The sequence below is a fragment of the Tamandua tetradactyla genome, chromosome 22 (genome assembly GCF_023851605.1).
Source record: "Tamandua tetradactyla isolate mTamTet1 chromosome 22, mTamTet1.pri, whole genome shotgun sequence".
Lineage (NCBI taxonomy): Eukaryota > Metazoa > Chordata > Mammalia > Pilosa > Myrmecophagidae > Tamandua > Tamandua tetradactyla.
Window position 1 is genome coordinate 1,849,622 of NC_135348.1, and position 25,966 is coordinate 1,875,587.

The window sequence follows — 25,966 nt, forward strand, 5'->3', positions numbered from 1 at the left end:
GGATTAACACTTCCCAACTTTAAAACTTACTATAAAGCCGCAGTGGTCAAAACAGCATGGTACTGGCACAAAGATAGAAGATTGACCAATGGAATCAAATCAAGAGTGCAGAAATGACAAAATAGTCTTTTCAATAAATGGGCGTGGAAGAACTGGATGCCAATAACCAAAAGAATGAAAGAGGACCCTTACCTTACACCCTATACAAAAATTAGCTCAAAGTGGATCAAAATCTAAATATAAGAACTAGTACCACAAACTTCTAGAAGAAAATGTAGGGAAACATCTTCAAGACCTAGTAATATGAGGTAGCTTCCTAAATTTGACACCCAAAGCACAAGCAACAAAAGAAAAAATAGATACTCCTCAAAATCAAATGCTCCTGCACCTCAAAAGACTTTGTCAAAAAGGTGACAAGACAGCCAACTCAATGGGAGAAAATATTTGGAAATCACATATCAGACAGAGGCTTGATTTCCTATATATACAAAGAAATTATACAACTCAACAACAAAAGAAAAAACAATCCAATTATAAAATGGGCTTAAGATGTGAATAGGCATTTTTCTGAAGAGTGAATACACATGGCTCTAAAGCACATGAAGAGATGCTCATTTTCATTGCTATAAGGGAAATGCAGATCAAGACTTCAATGAGATACCACCTCACACCTATAAGAATGGCTGCTGCTAAACAAACAGGAAGCCACAAATTGGACAGGATGTGGAGAAACCGGTACACTTATGCATTCTGTTGAGAATGTATAATGGTGCACCTCTATGGAAGATAGTTTGATGGTTCCTTAGGAAACTAAATATCGAGTTGCCCTATGACCCAGCAATAGCACTACTTGGTATATATCCAGAAGAGCTGAAAGTAGTGACACAGACATTTGCACACCAATGTTCATAGCAGCATTATTTACAATTGCCAAAAGATGGAAAAACTCCAAATGCCCATCAACCGATGAGTGGATTAACAAAAGGTGATGTATACATATTCTGGAATATTATGCAGCAGTAAGATGAAATGATGTCCTGAAACACATGACAAGATGGATAAGCCTTGAGGACATAATGCTGAGTGAAATAAGCCAGACACAAAAGGATAGATACTGTATGACTCCACTTTTATGACCATGGTAAAGGTAAAATTGGAGCCTTCAAATACAGAATATAAGGGTCTTAGAGATAAACAGAAGTAGAGATGGGTGAACAATTAGCTAATGAGGTTGAACTTAAATGTAAGGAAATAGATAGAAGTGAAGGCAGTTCTCTTGTAGGTCTATAAGTAATATTACCATATTGAAGGTGAACATGATCGAAAGGGGTTATATAGACCTATGTGTCCCACTGATTAACACCAGAAATATAAATAATTTCTTGCAAGAACTACTTCAAAGGTATGATTCATGTACAAAGAGTATTTAAGTACAGGGTACGGTGGGTAAACTGGTATTGCATGCTATGGGCTGTGTTTAACAGGAACACATCAGTAGTATTACAGACACATAAGGGGTAAATAGTGGGGGAAAGGACAAGAGTTAAAGGGAGGTTTAGATCTCCTATTTGGTGAAGGTGTGTTTCTCTTGAGAACAATGAAATTATCTAAAATAGAGTGTTGATGGCCTGTGGACTTTGGGCATTATACATGTTGCTTAATGAGTGCAGCTGGCTGAAGTATGCACTGACCAAGTAGTAGATTGGTAAACAATGGTGTATGATCAGTATTGTCCAGCTACAAAAAGGAACAAAGTCGTGAGGCATGCAATAATGTGAATGAACCTGGAGGACATTTGGTGAGACAAAATAAGCCAGAAACAAAAGAACAATTATTGGATGGTCTCCTTTAGAAAATGCTTACAAGAAAACAGGGGCCTAGATTTTTAAGCTCTTACAGCAAACACATTTAGTCTGGGGTAGTAATTATTATTTCTGGATTTTGAGAGGGTATTTTATATATGTATAACCTGAATTTAGAGACAAGAATGAAGCTAGTCAGGTCTGGATTAAGGTAATCCAGAACAGAGGGATAAGGAAGACATTGTCTGTATTTTAAAACCATACCTGCTCTTTGAGACCAAAGGAAGAAAGGTTTATTTTGTCTGGAACTTAAATTTTCTGTAGGACATAATCTAACTCAACCTCTCTGGATAGCTCATTTGAACCATTGAAACACAGGGAGCCCAGAATAAGAATGAGGGCCTTTAATCCTGAATGGCTTAATGTAATGCCTGGATACATCCTAGAATATATTAAGCAGATAATAAAAAAATATTAGCAGAATCCCTTGATAGTGGGAAGAAAAAATATGGAACTCTTAAACTTTACCACTGGGGAAACCCCTGATACTGTGTCAAACATTAGGGACACGCAAATCAATAGGACAAGCCCTTGATCTTGAAACTTACTTTTATGAAGCTTATGTATGTAGCAGAGAAGCTTAGCTTACTTGTAGGTATGCCTAAGAGTTACTTCTGGAGGACCATTTTTGTTGCTCAGATGTGGCCTCACTCTCTAAGCCCAACTCTGCAAGTGAAATCATTGCCCTCCCCCTTACGTGGGACATGACATCCAGGGGTGAATGTCTCCCTGGTGGCATGGGAGATGATGCCCAGGGAGGAGTCCAGCCCTGGCACTGTGGGATTGACAATGCCATCCTGACCAAAAGTGGGGAAAGAAATGTAACTAATATAGTATCAATGGCTAAAAGAGCTCAAATAGAGTTGAGAAGCTGCTCTGGAGGTCACTCTTACACAAGTACTCAAGCTACAGCTAGACATTGCTACCTTTATAACTTTCCAAACCCCAACCAAAGCCATCCCAGCCAATCCTAAAGAACACCTAGGTCAATATATAAGATTCTGCAAAGGCTGCATGCACTAGGGTAACTTTCAAGAAACCTACAACCTCCAGATGGGTCCCTGGGCCAGATAAATCCTGAAACCTAAAGAGCCCAGCCTCAAGAACGTCAGATAGTTCCAGCTCCCCACCCCATATTATTGACAGTCCCTTCCAACATGAAAAGTTTAGAGTGGCCACAGCCCAAATACCCCTAAAGAGTGATATAGAAAGATCAAAGGTGATGGTGGCGTTATAGAGAAGTCAGGGTTTAACAAATGAATATGATTGCTGAATAATTAAATTGATATTTCTTCTAGTCTCCAGTATCTTAGAGCAGCTAAGATTAAAATTGTGGAATTGCTACCCTTGCCAAACTGAAATGAGTTCTACAACGAATTGTGCTGTGCTTTGAAATTTATTGCTTTTTTTGTATATACATTATTTTTCACAAAAAAGGAAAAAACATTGTGATGATAAAAACATACTTATTCCTTCTAACCTCCTATATTCTGGAGCAGCTAGAAGGAAAAATCTGAGAGGATGGTATGGTATACCTCATGACAAACTTTGGGATCTGTCCTATAACTACTTATTGAAAAGTGCTTTGAAAATTGTTGCTTTTTTCTTTTTTTGCTTTGTATATGTGTTATATTATACAAAAAAAGTTTTTAAAAGTGTCTATGATTTATTCATTCACACACTGAATAAAATAGAAGACCTTTTTATTATATGTAAGGCATTACTATAGATGCTTCAGATTCAAAGCTACTGGAGCTACTAACATAAGACCATTATGAAATGTATATTCTAAGATTGTTACGCATTCCTCTGGATTTTATCATCTCTAGACAACTGCCAGTTTTTTAAAAAAATTCTATGGAGGACAGGCTCTGGTAACTCCCCCATGTTGTCTCCAGAACAAGGGTAAAACATGTATTTGGAAGCTGGGGGTATAGCAGCATGGTCAGCCTTGGCTACAGCCAAAGCATTTTGAGGCCCAGAAGAGTCTCTTGCTGTTGGTCGGAGATGAATTCTATAACCACACCTGACGTAATAAGGAGAACTCCCTGCTGAGACCATGCTCCAGATACTGTAATGCTAGCTTTTGTAGTAACTAAATTGTCTGAGGTTTTATGCTTATTCTGGCAAGTAATAAAAATAAATAAAGATATGGAAGTCTGTGAAACATGTATTCCCCCTTTTCTTTCTGTTATATGATCCTTAAATTACTTAGTCTTTATTTCATGGTTTCTCTGAACCTTAGTAGCATATTCAGTTTGTTCAGCCTTCCCATTTGAGGAAAGGGCTTCATCTCTAAAGCAAGGAAATTTGGCTTTTGGATTTCTAAGGGCTGCTTTTAACATCTCCCTTAACTCTTTTCAGTGCCTAAAACTCTGAACAGAAAGCCCATTAAGAAGCTCAGAATACTACTTTATCTCCTTCAACAATAGGCAGATACAGTCTTCTTTCAATGTTTAATCACATGCCAATCAGTGGCATAATTCTGTTGTCACTCTGATCATCCCTTAAAAAGAAGATAACTTTCAGGCCAGGGACAAAGTATTTCAGCTGAAAATAGAGTTAGTTACCAAGAAAGTCTGTATTTTAAGGGCTGAGATTCAGAAGCAAGGCTGCAGGTTAGCTTATGAATTAGACACTAGGAACCTGAGATTACTTTGGACATTAAGGTCCAGTGCTCTGGGCCTCCTTTCTTGAAGAACTATGGTTTATCACCAGCACTGTGGGCAGCTCAGATCTCCTGACCCATTGCCCAGCCAGGGACAGGCTCCCAGAAAGCTTAGGAAGCAGGTTAAGCCAACCAGCCGATGGAGAGAGCGTAGATCCTAGGAAACCCTGAGAGTGGCTAACTCGACACATAACAAATGGAACATTCCAAGTTAACTTTCTTTTTTTGAAGTTAACCATAAATTAATAGACTTGTGAAATGAGTTTGAGACCACATTCTTTTACACCTGTCCAATAATGTGGAGAGTTTTTACCCATCCATAGGTAATGGGGCAAATCATTCTCCAAGAACCTAGGTCCCTCATATCAAGATGAAAAAGATTTGCTCTGAGAGATAAATGGGGGGAAGGTTTTGTAAGGTGAATTTACAGTATTGAGTGGCTAGTTACTAATTGTAGAACTACACTATCCAGTATGGTAGCCGTTAGCTATAGGTAGCTATTTAAATTTAAATTTTAAGTTAATTGAAATTAAATAAAATATAAAAATCAGTCTTCAGTTGCGCTGTCATATTTCAAATGTTCAATAGTTGTAAGTGCTTAGTGGTTGTCATATTGGACAGCATAGCTGAGGACATTTCTATCATCACAGAAAATTCTATCACATATTGCTAATCTAGAAAATATACAGAAGAAATATTGAATGGAGTCTAAATTTCACAGCTAGAAAAATAATTCCAATCTGTACAATAGATAGTATTTTTAAAGTCAATCGGCAAATTCTTAAGTCCCAATACCCCCCATTCAGCTTTACTTAACTTGAGAGAATTTTCTCATGACAAGAAGTACTGAAGGGCAGGAAAGCGGAGGCCCAGGCCTCTTCCCCGGGGAAGCTGAGGATTCCACAGAGGCCACGAGCCCCACACCAGCTACACTCACCACTAGGGAGGCAGCCGAGGTAGTTTCTGGCCAAGAAGGAGCTGGTCACCAGCACCCCTAACTTCAGCCTGGACAAGATCTATTTTATTAGAAGAAGTTGAAGGAAAATCGAGACCAATAACTAAAGAAAAACACTTTTACCCCAATGCCCAGCCTGTATTACACAGAATTGACCAACCTCCTGCTGGAGCATGCTTGAGACACATCCCAGAAGCAGAAGAGAATGGGACATTGGTCAAGGACAAGTAGGACACGTGCAGAGCTAGATACCAGGTCACTGCTGACAGCTTTGTGAGGACCAGGAGGCACATGCCACCCTGGTTAACTTGACCTTCATGCAGCTCAACAGCGGGAGGGAGGGCTTTCCTCACATGCAGCCCCAATCACCCACCAAGTCCACACATGTTCCAACCTTCTGAAAGTGCCCAGTCTTAGAACTTCTAGAGAAAGACCCTGACTTTGTGAAGATTTTCCATCTGGTAGTAGAAGGCTTGCTGAGTGATGTGTAAGTGCTTCGGGAAGTGATAGAGGAACTCACAGTTCTGGAGTTCGAGAAATATTTTTCAATGTCTGAAATACAGGTGGAATGGATTCTTAAGACTTGGAGAAGCAAGAGGTTTGTGGTTGGTCTTCAGAACTCAGCTCCCTGGAAATTCTTTGGTTCCACATCTATTTCCGAAAGCCAGCTTTCTTTTGTGGGGGAGAGTAAAGGCTTTGGGACTGTAAGTTCTTCTCTCAAGCAGAGCCTCAGTTCTGCACAAGACCCATCATGCATGGATGAGTGTGTGGGGAAAGTGAGGTGCTGCTTTCACAAGGTACGGGAGATGTCTATGTAGCTTAGGCCTTTTCTCGTCTTCTTCTTCTTCTTGAGCTAAATTTAGAATGTCTTATAGAGGTTGCTCAAAGACGCTGGCAGATAAAGCGCTAGTGATGGTAACCAGCGATTTATAATCTAAACCCCAACAGACAGTAAAAATCAACCCAAATCTGACTGTGGGAGTTTTGACCTGTATAATTATTACTTAAAAAGAGTGAACTACATGGTTACCAGGACTTAAGAGAGCAAAACTGAGAGGTATGTAGCAGTCAATTCTAAACTTCAACCAATGCTCTGAGTGTCTGTTGTTCTTTGGCTACAGTTTAGTGGGTTGCTTTTTTTCCTTCCTTCCTTCCTTTCTTTTTTTCCCTTTTACTTTATTTTTATTGTGAAAAAGAACACATATCCAAAACACAATAAATTTAAAAGCCCATTGCAACAATTAATTATGGAACAGATTTCAGAGTTTGGTATGTGTTACAATTCTACAACTTTACGTTTTTCCTTCTAGCTGCTCTAAGACACTGGAGACTAAGAGAAATATCAATATAATGATTCAGCAATCATATTTGTTTGTTAAATCCTATCTTCTCTGTTATAACCCCACCTTCTCCTTTGATCTTTCTCCAACTCTTTAGGGGTGTTTGGGCTGTGCTCATTCTAGCTTTTTCATATTGGAAGAGGTTGTCGATAATATGGATAGGGAGATAGAACTAGTGGATGTTCTGGAGAGGCTGGTCCCTCTGGGTTTCAGGACTTATCTGGTCCAGGAGCTCATCTGGAGGTTGTAGGTTTCTGGAAAATAACCTATGAATCATAGTGCTTCGAATTTCTGTAGAGTTCCTGATAGAACCCTAGGTGTTCTTTAGGGTTAAATGGTTTGCTTTTCAAGAGGAAATGTAAAGGAAAATTAATCCAGTATATTGATCATGTGAGTGAAACTTAAGACAATGCTAGGAAGGAAAGTCAGATCTGTAACTGTTCTTGATAGATTTAGGGGAAGGATCCTGTCATAAGCAGTACTCAAATATGGGTAATAGGGACAGTTAGCTCAGAATCTTAGCATTTTGGCATTGCAAGGCTCTTTTGAGGAATAACATTATTTTTGAGAGTGGAAGTAACTGTCCCAGGCCCCACTGAGTAGAAAGTTCTGTGACCAGCTGGCTCTTGACTGCAGCACCCAATCAGAAGTTCTGCTGTTTGCCCTTTGGTGTTTAAAGGCCAAATTCAGTTCAAATTATTTGAGTGCTATTTCTCTTTCAATTTCTTTCCCAGATGTACATCCAGCAAGAACCTGAGAGCCAGACATCAGGGTTAAGGGTGTTACCACCCAAGCGGACTCATATACCCAATGTGCCCAGAAACCAATACTGAATCATCAGGATTTTGGGAAAAGAGTTTATTGCATAATCAACCAACGAGTCTAGAGGCATGCCTCAAATCAGTCTCCCCAAGCGAAATGGGGTCTGGGATTGGAAACCATCTGGGGAAGGTGGGCTTAATAGAGTGACTGAGGTTGGGGTGAGATGACATGGGCCAATCTAGTTTGGGGAAAACTGGCTAAAGGGTCTGATTAAAGAAAACACACTCTGTTGCAAATCATGCTTGGTCTAAAAATGGAGGCTTAGCATCCTGGGTTACCTGAACCAATCAGATCTGGCTTTAGCAAGTGCTGCAAAGAGAAAGGAAGCAGAAATGTAGATGCCGCAAGCCTCCTATGAATAAGTATAAGGAGGCGAGCAGCTGAACGAAAGGGACACAGAAGTGTCTAGAAACTTCTCCACATCAGTTAGGCAGGGGTTACTCTGAAAAGTGGGTTGGTAAGTGATGGTTCAGGAGGACCAGCAGATACGCCTCAAGAATCAGAGGCAGCTGTGCCAGGGCCTGCTTTCATTTCACCCTCACTGGGAGTTTGCCAGCTTCAATGTGGGGGTCTTTTGGAATGGAGCTACATGCAATTGTGGGAAGTCTGGTGTCCTGTCTCAGATCTTGTCCTTTACTCTTCTTCTCTCAAAACCTGGCTGGGCTACAGTTGAATCTCAGACTTCCTGTAAGACCTGTGAAGAGATAGCAGTCCTAAGCATTTTTTTTTCAGATTTTATTATGGCATAAAAAACGATTTTCCTTTTGATGTAGTTTAGAAAGATTTTCTATTTTTAGATGTTGTCAGAAATGACAATATAGTCATAAATACCTAATTACTACATTCAACAAAAAATTTTGTGATTAAATTAATTCATACAAGTGCGCCTAGAACAGGTTTCATTGTACAGCACTTAAATTGCCCCAGAGTGCCCAAGGCAGCTCCTCCTCCCTTCCAGGTCCTGTTTTGTATTCTAGCAACCAAGCACAAATGGCATGCATATAAGAACACTGCCAAGTTAGCATGGTCTTATTAGGTCAAGGCAGAATTGAGTTCTAAGCTTGGGATCACAAAGCTGGGGACAGGTTACTGCCAGCAGGGAGAGTCCAGAGCTTCATGGCAGAAAAAGCTCAGGAGCCATGCTGACAATAAAACTGACCCTCCCACCTCCCCACTGCCCTTAACAAAATTGTATTGTGCTAACATCTCCCTCTGGCAGTAGATCCTTGGAATTTTCTGCCCTTTAAGACATTGACTTGGAGAGGATGGGGTATCTGGCTTGAAATTCAGCTTAATTGTTGACATTTTTACACCATCGTGAGCTAATTGAGGAAAATACCATGTGACCTACAATCTTAAGATTTCCTGTATCACAATTCTTTGCTATCCTTCTTTAAGACTCTGAATTTCCTTAATGGAGTGTTAGAATGTTAATACCATTGAAGTGTTTTATTTCTTTTAAGATAGAAGTGTTGAAAATCATACATTGGGCAGTCATTAAAGACAATAATCAGATGCAGGATATTTTGTCCTGTTAGTTTGAATATCTGAAACAAAGAAAAACGACTTGTTTTCAAATGATCCAGTTGTATAGCACTGTATTTTGGAGATGGCTTTGCTTTGTTTTGAAGAATCTCATTAAATGCAGAACCACGTGAGTTAGCATTGGAAGGTTCGCTCCCACGGTTAGTTGCCATCCCTGTAAGAGGAACGGTGGCCACCATGTCTCCTGGTGATCTAGGAAGATAATTCTAATTGCGAGAGAAGGAGGCCCTGATGGAATGCTGACACAAAGGTTGCATGACCATTTCTAGAACAAATGTGATGTGCTTCTGAATTTGGTCTTTTAAGCTCAATGTGTTCAACAACACAAGGCTTCAGAGATTTAAAAAAAAAAAAGAAAGAAAGAAGATGAAATAGTGAAGAGTAGGGATTGTTGACCGTGAATGGGCGCTCCAGGATCAGTGGCATAGTTTTAATTGTGCTTGTTGTTGCATGGGAATGTTGGGAGTTGTTTTGCCAAGCCGAATCATAAAGCTGAAGTAGGCCAGTGTTGGGTTCCCACAATAACTCTAAAAGCAAACGAGTAACAGGTGATTTTGCAGTGCCGGGGTTATAAAGCACTCCTTGCCCCTGACCATATGATACAGAACAGAAACAAAAAAAAAAAAAACAAGGAAAACGCAGATGTTTTTTTCCAGAGGAAGGAATTTGTTTTTAATGAGACTGATTTCATTCAACCTATTTTCTCATTTTTTGCAGATGTTGCATATATTTTCAGATTTATCAACATATTTCGGTATAATGAATCTCTGATGAAATATGAGCATGCATTCAAATCCTAACCATCCATTGAAGAATAGTATTTAGGGGATTCGGCAGGGTTAAGGAGCAGGGAAACAGAGGGTGTTGCTCAAAGTAAGAGGGATGAATGGTGTTTTTTGTTAATACACAGCAAACATAAATTTTTTCCCTCTGCATTTCTTCAACCAAAAATGCAAGGAAATTTGATCTGAAATGAAATTGGTGTATCTTTTCTTTGTATATCTTTGAGTTCAACAAGCTAAACAAAATTTATTCAAATTCATATTTTCTAACATGAAAGCTTGCTGATTTTTTGCTGAAAGTTTGCCCTTACATTTTTCACCTATGATTTTGTTTTAGGAAATAATTTTATTTTGCAGATTTCCCATCTTATGACAATAGTCTGCATTTAGTTCCATGAGCTGTAAAGAATGGTCAGTTAGAGACTTGGACACACTTTAATTCAAATGGTTCAAGTAAATAAAAAGCATTTTTTGAGTCATTAAAAGCCAATGAAATCAGAGTTTTTGATCATCTTTACCTAATTTAAACAAAAGATATGTTGACATGGTTTCTATAGAATTACACAAACCTCTCCTATCACTGCCTCTCATTTTCTTTTGTTTCTTACATTATTAGACATTAATTATCTATTTGAATATTTTTCCATGGCCTTGTCTTTTTTCCTCCTTTTTTGCATGTTACAATTAAGTCTTGCTTTTTGCTTCTTAGAGCTACATTTGCTTGTTATTAGCTTACTGCTATCATCTAACATTTCTTTCCTTTCTATGTCTTTTATCACCCCTTTTTTAGTTCTTTCCATGTATCCTGTGATGAGGAAAATGCTGGCAGCTGTGTTGTTAATGTAATTAATGTGCAGAATCAACTTGGATTGACTAGGCAAAAATAAATCCACTTTGCAACTTAAACTACCCAATTTGGCTGCCTTTATTGATCAGATTAACTGGATAATTGTCAACTCTCTATCCCACTAATTACTACAGAGACACATCATGTATTCCCTCATTTAATTCTCATTTCATTGAAATTTACAACCAAAGCTCTATGAAGAAATAGAAATATGTAAACAGCACCAATTGAAGTTGAAATTCAATAACCACTTACATTATTTTCCTTCTCATTTTTCTGCTAAAATGAGGAAAGGGGGAAATTATAGTAATACACTTTTCTTGCCACCATAGAAAGGAACTCTACATTCACTATAACTAAAATCCATAAACATAATATTTTCCCACAACAACGTACTTAAATTCTCAATCAAAGTTAATGAGTCTTTATTTTTACCTTCAAAAAATGAAACTAGAATAATAAAATTACATTTTGCTCAGCACAGGTCTTCAGTTTGTTAGAAGGAAAATTTTTTCTGATGTAAGTACAATAAACTACACTTTTAAAAAATTTACTTATCAGGTTTATCTTTTGTACTTGTTCTATCTGTCTTCTGTGCCAGGATGAAATGAATACTGCTTCTTATCTCTTGAAACACGCATTGAATTTGAAGGGCTTGTGTTCTAGTTTGCTAGCTGCCGGAATGCAAAACACCAGAAATGGAATGGCTTTTAAAAGGGGTAATTTAATGAGTTGCTAGTTTAATGAGTTGCTAGTTTATAGTTCTAAGGCTGAGGAGATGTCCCAATTAGACAAGTCTATAGATATGTCCAATTTAAGGCATCCGGGGAAAGATACCTTGGTTCAAGAAGGCCAGCGACGTTCAATGTTTTTCTCTCAGCTTGAAGGGCACATGGCGAACACATTCACAGTTTCTCTCTTGATTGGAAGGGCACATGGCAACCAAGGCATCATCTGCTACTTTCTCTCCTGGCTTCCTGTTTCATGAAGCTCCCCAGGAGACATTTTCCTTCTTCATCTCCAAAGGTCACTGGCTGGTGGACTTTCTGCTTCGTAGTGTTGCTCTCTCTGAATCTCTTATTCTCCAAAATATTTCCTCTTTTTATAGGACTCCAATAAACCAATCAAGACCCACCCAAATAAGTGGAGACATGTCATCCCCTAATCCAGTTTAACAACCATTCTTGACTAAATCACATCATCCAGGGAGATGATCTGATTACAGTTTCAAACATACAATATTGAATAGAGATTATTCTACGTTTATGAAATGTTTGGATTAAACATGGCTTTTCTAGGGGGCATACTTCCTTTCAAACCAGCACAGCTAGAAAAACAACCAAACTATTTCAGTTCCATAAGAGTTTTCTTGATGTCCTGACTGGTAACATGTCAATATTTAAAGATAATTTTGTTAAAGTAAGAAGGAAACAAAATACTAAAGTTACTTTTGTGCCTGCCATCTAAACATTTAGACAAAATCTATAAGCTGAAAAGCCAATAGCATCTTTTGGCAATTGTGAATAAAGCTGTGCAAAACATTGGTGTGCAAATATCTGTTTGAATCCCTGCTTTCAATTCTTTTGCGTATGTACCTAGTAGTGGGATTGCTAGGTCATGTGGTGTGTCTATACTTAACTTTCTGAGGAAACTTAAAACATGTCTTCCACAGTGGCTGTACCATTTTACATTGCCATCAGCAATTGAGTGTGTGTCCCTATTTCTCCACATTCTCTTCAACACTTGTTATTTTCAAGTTGTTAATAGTAGCATCCATTCTAATATGTATGGAGTGATATTACGTTTTTTAAATAATTTTAAGAAATACTTTATCATAACGGAATATTATCATTATTTTGCACTCCACTTTTAGTTATAGAAAAGACCAATTCTGGTTTATTATTAGTTATTTCAACTATAGCAATTAATTGTATATAACTTTTGCCTTTGGATACAAAATATTTGTAACACCATTGGAACATAGCTTAATCGAAATAATTTTCTGACATCTGTTCTTATGGAATTGCCTTCCTAGAAGCAGTTATACAAATGGAGTTTGTCATAGTTCAGTTTTAATTCAACAATTGGTGCCAGTGTGTTAGGAAAAGCAGTTGATCTACATTTCTGTGGTGGCTAATGATGTTCAGCATCATTTCACCTGCTTTCTGGCCATTTATGTATCTTCTTTGGAGAGAAGAAGTCTTTTGCCCTTTTTTAATTGGGTTGTTTTTCCTTTTGTTGAGCAAATACAAAAGTACTTGATAAAGAGTGGGAGTAAAGAAGAGTTCTTGGTTAAAAGATGAGAAATGATGGATGACATAAAAAGAAGAAATGAATCTTATTAAGAGATTTCTGGCCTGGTAAAGAGAATAAATGGTGATGCTCTTATATCTGGTGTTGACAGATCCCCAAATGCCAGCCTCTCTAGCAGGTTTTTTAAAGAATGCCCACACTGAAATGCTCCTTTACATGGGCAATGTGCTTTCCGTCTGACAGCTCATGATTCTTCCGGAGCTCCTTTACCAGCTGCACTGCCCCATACCACATGCTCTTTTACAATGTGGCATCGACACTCCTCTATCCAGAAAAGAAGTCCATGAACCCTAGAGGGTAGGTCATCAAAGGTGATACAACCCCTGTCTTGTTATCTCTCTGTCCGTTCTCACACTTTGAGAGTCTTGAGTTATGTAAGAATACTGGCTTCCCTGAAGATCCCATGGAAAGGACATGTAGAAGTAGAGATAGAAGCCCAAGGAGGCTCAGCTATACCAGCCCCTTCCCTCCTACTGTTAGTCGTTCTAGCCCATGCATAGATAATGTGAGTGAGTGAGCCATACATGATTCCTGCCTCCAGGCTGCAATACTCCCCAGCTGATGCTAAATGGAGCCAAGATGAGCTATCCTTGCTGAGCCCTGTCCAGATTGCAGATTTGTGAGCAAAATAAATACAGTCATTGTTTTAAGCCACTAGTTTTGGAGTACTTTGCTGCACAGCCCTCATAAATAGAGCTCATGCATACAGACATTTTCCACTGAGTCCACTTTGCCCTGGCAGGACGGCTTCTTTGCAGGAGACCACCCTTGCTCCATGTAAGTAGTCGTACATTTTGTCCCCACTCTGGTTTTCTCTCCTCATTCAGTTCTACCACCCAGATTCAGTCTCTTGCCGTAAACTTTTTCTAGATGTAAAACAAACAGTAGTAATCCGTGCAGCTGCTAAAATATCAAACATATGCCTACCACCAGTTCGTATGGTACATTTGCAAAGTCAAAAAAAAAAAAGGTACCACTTAAGACACACTTAAGACACTATATTTCCATCTGCCATAATTGTCAAAATATACTGATTTTATTAAAAGAAAATATTTTACCCCCACTTGACTGAAAATTATTTTAATAGAACAATGTGCAGTGTTTGTAATGTGAATGGAATACCCAGGATGTTCAGTGTATAGCCTACACAACTGTATCTGACAGTTTGACAAACTTCTCCAGTGGTTTTCCTAAAGCCTTCCTTGTGTGACTTGAGATGGGTAAAAGTATCATCCCCTAGCCACACCTAATAACACTTCCTTCAATCTTGCCTCCTTTACATAGCCTGAAGATGATTAATGGTCTAGAGAAACCACAAAACCAATTTTATAGCCATTCCTTAGCAAGTTTTCACATAGACAGGCTTTGCATAGTCCTTTAAAATATGGTGATGCTTTAAAACATGAGGATGTCCCTTTAATAGGTGCAGTGTAGAGATGGAAATAGTCCCATTTAACAGCCCGTTTTCTTTAATTATTTAGCAAATATATACTGAGCACTTAATATATATCACATAGAGTGCCAGATATTAGGAATACAACTGTGAGCCATGAAATTTACACTATAATGAGTCATTCTGGCCATCAATATGTAATGGTAAGCTTTTGTAAGTCGTGGGACAATTTGTAGCACAGTTTTAGACTGAGAATGGAGGTTCAAGATGTAACCCAAAGAAATGGGAGTTAATATATGCAAAAAAAGAAAGAAAGAGTCCTAAAGACAGAGTCACAAGAAACACTACTAGTTACACAGAGGGCGGATGATGAGGACCCCAGAAGAACACAAAAAGTGACAGGAGAGATAGGCGCGAACTTGGAGAATGCTGAGCCACAGAATACTAAAAAGGATAGTCTCAAAAAGAGCAGGTATTCTGGAAAGCCAAATTTTCAGAGTTTAGGGAGGATTGCAATTGAGAAAAGATTGTTAGATTTAACAAATGTTCGAGCAGTTTCGACTTTCTGAGGAAGGGTCCTGAATTTTATGTCAGTGACATAAGGAGGATATAATAGTGACACAAACAAGAGAAGTCCAGGTTAGGCTGTGGCATCCAGAAAGGCTTTCAGCCTGAGGTGAGCTTTTAAAGAGAAAATAATAGGTAAAGAAAGAAGATAAAGACAGTGTGTGCAACGCTATAGAAAAAAATAAGAGAGCTTGGTATGTTCTGGAACTTCTAGTAGTTTGACAAACCTGAAACCAGTGAGTAAGGGGAGCCAGATCACTTAAGATCCTTGGACTAAGTAATAATTAGACTTTTATTATGCAAGTTATGGAACACACTGAAGGAAAGTAACATAAGAAGATCTGAGTCTTAGAAAATACTCAGAAGAAGTAAGATGAGCAGTTTAGAAAACTGCTGGCTAGAAGTTAGAGAACAGCTAAAAGCCAATTTCTATTGATCCAAGTGAAATGAGGAATTTCATATTAAGAAGTGGAGATTAATATGAGATATATTTTAAAAGGTAAAAATGTTAGGGTTTGAAGATGCTGGAGTTTGGGGGCTAAATCAGGGAGGATCCTAAGACTACTTCCAGGGTTCTGTGTTTATTAGCAGGATAACTGTGTATGGTCATCCATGTACTGTCATTTGCTGCTAAAGAGAATACAGGAGCAGGGGAAATGGGTTTGCAGTGTCCTTGGATTTTCTGAGTGTAGTAGGCTACAGGCAGAGCGATTAAGACTGCAGAAAAAATGAGCATATCAGAATATACCTCCAGAGATTTTCTTCTGGAAAAGGATGAGATTGGGGCATCTTCAAGTCTAGCAAAATATTCTAGAAAATCTAGTTGATCTCTTGAAACTCTTGGTACAAGTTCAAACATGGAGCCTACAAATTCTCATTTCAGATTCTCCCAAAGCACTCTGGCAAAAAGGAAGCGATTTCAACTCTCTCTCCTTCAGTTGATCCGATGCATAAAGTGCATCGATGGTCACAACTTCCAAGTCCACAGAACCCTTCGTTCTCCTGCCCAGGCCTTTGACCATTATGCCAAACGCAGATGCCCAAAGTTCATGACTTATATAAGTCCATGCACTCTTTTTTTGAAACATCAGGACATTTATATAAATAAAATGTTCATTTTTAAGCACTGTTTACTACAGGAGAAAGTGGTTTTCCCTACAAAGAGCTGCCTTTACACTAGAAAATGTTTAAAATTACCATGGTTGTCTAACTGACTGAACAACTTGGTAAAATGCATCACTAATATATGAATAAACAGTAACACAAGAACCTATATTCGTTAAACCCTCATAATCCCAAGAATTCAATACCTAGCAAGAAAACATGGAATAATACCAGGTATTCTTGAAAACATACTGTAAGTCCCTAAGAAACAGAGACAATGAAGAGAACAGTACTCAATGTACTGCTGTCAGTTTTATTTCACATAACTCACACAAATGGCTTATATTCTGCCCAGGAAATGTTTTCAGGATAGTGGAGGAAATATATTGAGTGTTTATTCTAGAATTGCCTAGTGTGAGACTTAAGACATTTGTTTCCTTAAAGGAGTCTGCCTGACATTTGAACTTCCTTGTAAAATTGCATTAAATATGTATCAGCTTTGAGGGCTTACCAAAATAGAATAATGCATTTTCAATTTAGTCTTGGTTATACTTGACCTGTTTTAAAGTGCTCCTTTAATGAAATGGAAGCTATACCAAAATTAATTCTATGCAAGTGGCAGAGCAGATTCTGTGTTATTTAATCATAATGCACACCATCCGCTTTTCCTGAGTGCAGAAACAATATGAAATGGTGATTGCTTTAATCTGGCAAGCTTGATAACATTGTCATAATAATCAAAATAAAATTCAAGTGGTTTTCTGACCTGAATGTAACACCCATGTTTTACTGTAAGAAATAAAGAAGGGCAGGGAACCATGGAATTTCATCTGTGGTATTTTCAGTTTAGAGTTGTACTAGTAATTCTGTATCAAGGGCAGCTAGGCTTGGGAAAAAGAATCGAGAACCCAGTCTAATTCATTACCATTACCAATTTCTCTGTTAAATGCTAGCACCCTTCTGGCATTTTTCACATGAATTAATTCAAAAATCAGTTCAATCTTACCACTTAAGTAAGTTATTAAACGACACACACACACAACATTAAAGATGAGGAAACTGAGGCCAGGAGAATTTTTTTTTTTTTTTATTAATAAATCTTAACATACAAGCGTCCTTAGCCAGGAGAATTTCAGTGGCCTGTTCACAGTTACACTGTTGGCAAGTTGGAGAGTTGGGATTCAAACCTAGACACCATTGACACCAAAGGGCATGATTCCCCCCCATCAGGTTACCCTCTCAAGAAGATTGTATGTTGGCCCGGTGTGCATCAGGCGCTCTGCTAGATGTTGGCTGTGTGCAGTGGGTGAGAGTCAGTCCCTGATCGAACTTTCACATTAGTGGGAAAATCAGGCAATAGACAAGGAAAGATATAAACAAAATAGTATCAGATCATGTTAAGTGGTGCTGAGGAAATAAAGTGTTGGCATGGAAGATTAGAGGGAGAATCATAGGGAATTTTTTTTTGTTTCTTTGTTTATATATAGCTTGACTAGAAAAGACCTTTCTGGGGAAGAGATCTTTAAGGAGAGATCTGCATGATACAAAGGCACCAACCAACCATCAGTGAAAGACTGATGTATCAAGCAACAGTAAACTCAAAGATTCTAAGACAAGAAGGAGTTTGGCATCTGTGCTGGTTTGAAAGGATGTATGTCCCCTAGAAAAGCCACGTTTTAATCTAAATCCCTTTTGTAAAGGGAGAATAATCCCTATTCAATACTTTATGTTTGAATCGGTAATTAAATCATCTCCCTGGAAATGTGATTTAATCAAGAGTGCTTGTTAAACTGGATTAGGTGACAACATGTCTCCACCCATTTGGGTGAGTCTTGATAAATTTCTGGAGTCCTATAAAAGAGGAAACATTTTGGAGAATGAAAGAGATTCAGAGAGAGCAGAGAATAATGACATAGCCATGAGAAGCAGAGTTCACCAGCCAGCGACCCTTGGAGATGAAGAAGGAAAATGCCTCCCGGGAGCTTCATGAAATAGGAAGCCAGGAGAGAAAGCTAGCAGATGATGCCATGTTCACCATATGCCCTTCCAGATGAGAGAGGAACTCTGTGTTCGCCATGTGCCTTCTCACTTCAGAGAGAAACCCTGAACTTCATCGACCTTCTTGAACCAAGGTATCTTTCCCTGGATGCCTTTGGTTGGACATTTCTATAGACTTGTTTAATTGGGACATTTTCTCAGCCTTAGAATTGGAAACTTGCAACTTATTCAATTCCCCTTTTGAAAAGCCACTCCATTCCTGGTATGTTGCATTCCGGCAGCTAGCAAACTAGAACAGCATCCCCTTAGTAAGTAGCAGTAGGAGGCCAGTTTGGCTGTAACATTAACGACTAAGGAAAAGAACAAGGTACCATCATGAGCCAAATCATGGACAGACCTTGGAACCCTCTGCCGTTTATTCTAACAACAAGGGGAAGCTGTAGAAGAATTTCGGTAGGGGAATGACATGCTCTGATTTATATCTTTAAAAGTTTGCTGCAGAGAATAGTTCTATGTGGCAATTGGCTTGCTGAGTCTTGTCTACTTAGTGCCAGTTTCTGAGAGGGGAGTCTAAAATCTCAAATGACAATTTTTACTTTACCTATTTCTAACGGAAAGATTTTGACATATATTTTGAGCTTGGGTTATAAATGCATGAAAATTTATGATAGTATGCTTTCTTATTACTGGTATAAAACATCCCTCTTTTCTCACATGATGCAGAAAATGTTATTGAATATTTTTCAATTCAGTCTTTATTTTTAGTTATATATTCCTTATTGTTTCTATCTCTTTTTCTTCTTTCCTTTTTAGACCTAGTTTAATTATTCTAATTTTAAAGTTCTACATTAGTTTTTTTTGCTTTTATGGTTCTCTGCTGAAGAACTATACTAACTTTATTTAATCTTCTAATTCTTAAACATATTAATAGCCACATCTTTCCTTTAATAAAACCACTACTTTAGCACAAAAATATATGCCTTGAGTATCCTTTATAATATATTAATATTTTCTAGAACTTAATTGTTAGTTGTTATGGATAAACTTTCTGCTTTATTTTAAAACAATCCTAGCAATTCTCTCTCTTTATCTTACAAAATGTTATTGAGGAATTTAACTATCCCTTTCCCCCTGATACTTTCAGCATCTCTGGATTTTTTTTTTTCTTTTATCATTTGAATATTCCCTGCAAGAGTATTTCATTGCATGACCTCAGCAGAAGTTCTAAAATCTTGTATGCCTGAGAATATTTTATGCCCTCACATTTGAAGAATTATTTAGCTGGATAATACTTGAAAATTATTACTCCATATTCTTATTGACATATGTGACAATTTGATTCTTGTTTCTATACAAGTGATTGGCTATTTCTCTCTGAAGGCTTTTAGAAGATTCTCACTGTTGTCTTTAATATTCTTAAATTTCACTAAATGTATTAGGTATTATTGTCACCTTCTCCCTCCTGTTAAGTACTCTAGGGTCTCTTTCAACTTGAGGTCTTCCGTCTCTCTTGAATCTTGTGACTTTTATATTTATTATCACATTTTACGTGTATTTTTCTAGATCTTTTGTCTTTATTACTTTTCAAATTACTAATTCATTCTCCAGCACTATACTTCGGTTTTGGAATTCTCATAGCTTCAAACCCATGATCAGATAAATCCCCATTGTTTAAGCCAACCAGCTAGATGGTATTTGTTTTAGCAGCTGAAAAACTGGAACAGTCTACTTTAATATTCTGCTTCCAATGGTTTAAGTTGTTCAATTTAAAACTCTCTTTTACAATAGTTGTCCTACTCAGAGGTCTGGTATTTGATTTGAGTTCCTGGGGATATCAGTTACTCTGTTTGGTCAGGGTTACTAGAGAAAAGCTGAAAGTCAGAAGGAGACGAGCACCAAGGCAGGAAGCTCCAAGCACTGAAGCGACTGTTGATGGCCCCCATTTGCTGACTCTCCTCCAAGTGACCCCATTGGTCAGGTCCCCCTAGGCCAGAGACCGTTCACTTAGGTTCTGCTGGAACAGTTCTAGATGGTCAGAGACTGTTCATTTAGGTTCTGCTGGAACAGTTCTAGATGTTTGGAAAGGGGAAGTCCGGAGAAGCATGCCTGTCCAAGGGCAGTTGATCAGCCCCATGGCTTTTCATCTACAGCTCTTCCTGTCACTTTTGTTTACATGTTGTTTTTGTGTTAAGGGTTTGTTGTGGGCTGAATTATGGTCCCCCAAAGATGTTAATGTCCTCATTCTTGGAACCTATGATTGTATTACTTTACGTAGCAAAAGGGACATCGCAGGTGGGATTAAATTAAGAATGTTGAGATGATGAGATTGACCTGGATTATCCAATGTAATCACAAGGTTACTTATAAGAGAGATTCGAGAGGGTCAATGTCAGGAAAGGTCAGCAGACAATGGAACCAGAGTTTGGAGGGATGTACTTTAAAGATGCAAATGGGGAAAAGGTCATAAACCAAGGAATGCAAGTGGCCTCTAGAAGCTGAAAAAAGAAGGAAATATTCCCCCCTGGAGTTTCCAGGAGGAATGCAGCTCTGTCAATACCTTGATTTTTTTATTTCTAACCTTCAGAACTATAAGGAAATAAATTTGGTTTTTGAGCTACTAAGTCTGTGAAATTTGTTACAGCAGCAATAGGAATCTAATATAATAGTATTAATAGTGAAACATTAAAAACAAAGTACAGAAAAGTTAAATAAATTACGAATTAAAAAAATAAAATATGTATTTTGGAGCCATTATATTATGTTGTAGGAAATATTTAATTACTTAAACTGACTATGTTATATTATTAAATTTAAAAAAGTGTTATTAAACAGGATGTTAAGTAGCTCAATTTTAAAAAGGAAATTACAAATAACAATAGCAAGCATTTACTAAGTACTTTTGTGTGCATGTACCTGGCACTTTTAAACAACTGAAGATGTAGTATCTCAATTACTACCCCTATGAAGTAGGTAATATTATCTCCATTTTAAAGATGAAGTAATAAAGGCACCAAGAAGCTAAGAAACTTGCCCAAAAGTCCCCTTGGGGGAATAGGAAGAAATGGGGAAAATTCAACTTCCCCATTTGGAGAATTCCTGAAATTCTTGCAAGCATTGGGAACAACCAAATCAATAGGCCGAGCTCTCAGTCTTGGGGTTTGTTCCTATGAAACTTATCCCAGCAAAGGATAGGCTAAGCCTACTTTAAATTAGGCCTCTCTCTCTCTCTCTCTCTCTCTCACAGCCAACACAGCATGCAAACTCACTGCCTTTCCTCTCTGCATGGGACATAACTCCCAGGGATGTGAACCTCCCTGGCAATGTGGGACAGAAATTCTAGAATGAGCTGGGACTCAGCATCAAAGGATTGGGAAAACCTTCTCGACCAAAAGGGGGAAGAAAGAAATGAGACAAAATAAAGTGTCAGTGGCTAAGAGATTTCAAACAGAGTTGAGAGGTTATCCTTATGCATTATATAGATACCCTCTTTTTAGTTTAAGGTGTATTAGAGTGGTTAGAGGGAAGTGCCTGAAACTGTAGAGCTGTGTTCCAGTAGCCATGTTTCTTGAAAATGATTGTATAATGATATAGCTTTTGCAATGTGACTGTGTGATTGTCAAAACCTTGTGTCTGATGCTCCTTTTATCTATGGTATGGATAGATAAGTAAAAAATATGGACAAAAAAATAAATAAATAATAGGGGGAACAAATGCTAAAATAAATTGAGTAGATTGAAATACTAGTGATCAATGAAAGGGAGTAGTAAGGGGTATAGAAAAAAAATAGGGGGAACAAAGGTTAAAATAAATTGGGTAAATGGAAATACTAGTGGTCAATGAGAGGGAGGGGTACGTGGGGGTATGGTATGTATGAATTTTTTCTTTTTACTTCTTTTTCTTGAGTGATACAAAATGTTCTAAGAAATGATCATGACGATGAATATACAACTATGTGATGATATTGTGAGCCACTGGTTATACACCAAGTATGGAATGTTCGTATGTTAAGAATGTTTTTGTTTGTATGTTGTTTTGTCAATAAAAATATTTAAAAAAAAAAAAAAACTTGCCCAATACCACATGTCTAATAAATGGCAAGGTCAGGATTTGAAGTTAGGTTATTAGACCTTGAGTTGTCCTTTTAATTTTGAATAAATAATGGTGGACTAAACAAATCAATGTCTATAGAGCCATTGTAATACTATGTGGTAGAAAACTGATGAGTTATTTTCTTCTTTTCTTTATCTGAACAATAAACTTTAATTCCTTTTGAAATACAGGAAAAAGTAATTTTTAAAAGGATAGAAAATAAAAGTTTTAAATATCTGTTGAGATGATTTTTAGAAGAGTATTTCCTGCTCTCATTTTATTTTTAGAAGAAAATAGCACCTGTGTTCTTTCAAACTAAATAGCTATAAGGATTTCGTATAAATATGTAATTATCTAGAGAATGAAAGTGTGTCATGACCTACCTGATTAGTACCATTCTGAGTTTTACATATCTACATATATATACTTAAATCCCAATACACTTACTTATAATACCAATAAAATGCATATGAGAAAATCAGATTTAAAAAGAACTGAAACTTAACCATAAAGAAATAATGACATTGAGTTAGGCTCCACTATCACCCAGCCTGTCACCACTTACAAGTGAATACCTACAAAGACAGAAAAAAGTAAAACCAAAAACCAGTATCATCAACATAATAGAGCCATGCTAAAAGAAAATGCAATTGGTGGCACACTTGCACGATGCTCTTGCTGAAAGGAGATAAGATGACTCACAGATTCTGCTTCTACCAGATCCCTCCATCAATATATGAAGTCTCTTCTAAAGTACCTCTCGCCAGCTATCCCTCTACTGTATTCTGCTTTTTGAAGTAGTCAGAGGGCTGATTCACACACCCTCAATCACTTCTAGCCACTATACATCTTGTTGATAAATTGTATTTCCCAGAAAATAAAAAGGCAGGTCATCGAGAAACAGGCATAGCACTAGATAGAGAAAAGAATTGCCTCACAGGGTCTACGTCTCATTTCCAATCATTTCAGTCCTTGGAATTTTGTAACAATAAGAAATGATGGTTATGCTTTCTCACTGACATCATCCCTTTAAAAGGCTAGGCTGTTGTGGTGGTTTGAAAGGATGTATGTACCCTTGAAAAGCCATGTTTTAATAAAAACCCCATTTTGTAAAGGCAGAATAATCCCGTATTCAATACTGTATGTAATTAGATCATCTCCCTGGAGATGTAACCCAATCAAGAGTGGTGGTTAAACTGGATTAGGGGAGGCGTGTCTCCACCCATTCAGATGGGTCTTTATTAGTTTTCTGGAATCTATAAAAGAGGAAACATTTTGGAGAAAGCTGGAGATTCACAGAGAGCAGAGAATGCTGCAGCACCATGAAGCAGAGAGTCCATCAGTCAGTGCTTTGGAGATGAAGAAGGAAAATGCCTCCCAGGGAGCTTCATAAAACAGAAAGCCAGGAGAGAAAGCTAGCAGATGACACTTCGCTTGCCATGTGCCCTTCCAGCCAAGAGAGAAGCTGTGACTGTGTCTGCCATGTGCCTTCTCACTTGAGAGAACTTCATCGGCCTTCTTGAACCGAGGTATCTTTCCCTGGATGCCTTAGATTGGACATTTCTATAGACTTGCTCTAGTTCAGATATTTTCTCGGCCTTAGAACTGTACACTAACAATTTATTAAATCCCCCCTTTTAAGAGGCATTCCGTTTAGGTGTATTGCACTCTGGCAGCTAGCAGACTGAAACGGCTGTAGATCTAGGAGAAGGTCCTTATCCATCCACGGCTAAGCAGGGAACTGGGCAAGGAGCTGCACCTTCTACAAACTATCCAGGGACATGCAAGGGAAAAGGACTGAACCAGCAAACAAGTAAACCCAGAAGGGATGAAGCCAAGGATAATCCCAGAGCTTTTCCTTTGGTTTATACTAGGTCTGCCTAGTTCTCCTGTAATGCAAAGATTAGTAAACAGAAATAAACACAAACTCATAATTTCCAGGTACTAGACAACACAAAAGGGAAATTCCTGGAGATTCAAAAGGAAAAAAGAACCTCTTTAGTGATTTACTACCAGAAAAAGAATGTCTGTCTTCCTTGTTAACCAGTGTATTCCCAGCTTCTAATACATTGTATGACTGATGGTGGATATTCGATAAATATTCATTGAATTAATGAATATGTTTTTTAGAAAATTATTCCACATTCTCAGTGGTAGGCAAGTAGTCTTTGACTCTATAACATATAAGTGTAACACTATAGAGACAATAAGGTAAGGCCAAAAAAACTGAAAGGGAAATAGGTAAAGTAAAACAATGTAAAAGAAACAAAAGTAAAAGTGTAATTAAGGAATAAAAGATGACAGATATAAATAACTTTTCCCTTATATACAGACAATCTTAGTTTGCCAGCCTGCTGTAACAAATAGCACACAATGGACTAGCTTAAACAGTAGAAATTTAATGCCTCACAGTTTTGAGGCTAAAAAGTCCAAAATCAGACATTAGCAAGGCTTGCTTTGTACAGGACTCTGTAGCATCTGGAGCTGGCTGCCAGCAATTTTTGAGGTTCCTCAGCTTGTATCTCTGCTTCCAAGCACTTGGAGATGTCCTCTCCTTTATGGCTTCTGTGATTTCTGCGTTCTTTTTAAAAGACCTCGAGTAATCCAGATTAAAACCTACTCTCATTTGACTGCCACACCTCAACTAAAAATAGCACATTTAGGAGGTTGTAGTTACAATGCGTTCACACCCATGGGAAAATGGATTAAGATTAAGAACATGTCTAAATCAGGGTACGTAATTCAATTTACCACACATACAAAATAGTTGTTCTCAGTGCTTTAACTTTGTTATTTTTTTAATGTACAAAAATATTAAGATTTTATGTAATAGAATTTCTCTTTTTTCCTTTCTGCTTTCTAGTTTTTATGTCTGACTTAGCAAAGTCCTCAGCACACTAAAATAATAAAATACTTGCCCCATTTCTTCTTTTTTTTTTGTATGGTGGGGTCACATTTCAATTTTTTTCCATGCGAATAGCCCATTATTACAGCACTATTTGTTGAATTTTTTGTTTGTTTGTTTTGCTTGTTTGTTTGTTTTTTGGGGAAGTGCATGGGCTGTCCCATTTCTTTTAAACTTTATTTTTTAATGTAAATCTCTTTCCCCCAATTAAGATTTATTCTTATGTATGTTGAGAGATTTGCGGTTAATGAATGACATTAAACAAAAAACTTTAAAAGAAGTTATTTATGGTGAATTCTGTCTCTTGTCATAGCAGACTAAGTAATTTGGATCATTATTTTCACTAATGATAATTAGACAAGCTGAAAATATTACAAAAATCATCTCCTTGAAAGCTCTGGAGAATTAACATGACGGTGACAAATGAGCAGGCTAAGATCCGTGAGGGGGTGAAAATCTAAAGAAGGAAGCCTGGCATCCAGAATGACTTTGCACTAGTTGTTCGCCAATTGCAGAAGGGGCCAAGCAGTTGAGAGCCTGAGCAGCCAAAGCAGGAGTCCAGGACTTGTCCAGTTATGGGCCTGGTAGCACTCCAGTGCTTTGGGGACCTTTCAGGGCTGCCACTGAGGAGTAAGTGTCAGATGAACGTAGACCCTCTCACAGTGCCTGCAACTCATTTAGAATCATTTTAGTCCCTGGAACAGGATTAAAGAGGTCTTAGATTGCTAGACACACCAGGTGCTGGCCTGAGCACTGAGCCCCAAACTATTACTAGA

General features: G+C 37.9%; 1 protein-coding gene across 4 annotated transcripts in view; it reads left to right on the plus strand.

Moving 5' to 3' along the window:
* The window catches only part of MARCHF1 (membrane associated ring-CH-type finger 1), an 894,978-nt gene that overhangs the window by 728,531 nt on the left and 140,481 nt on the right, over positions 1–25,966 (plus strand). The gene's annotated exons all lie outside the window — the stretch shown is intronic.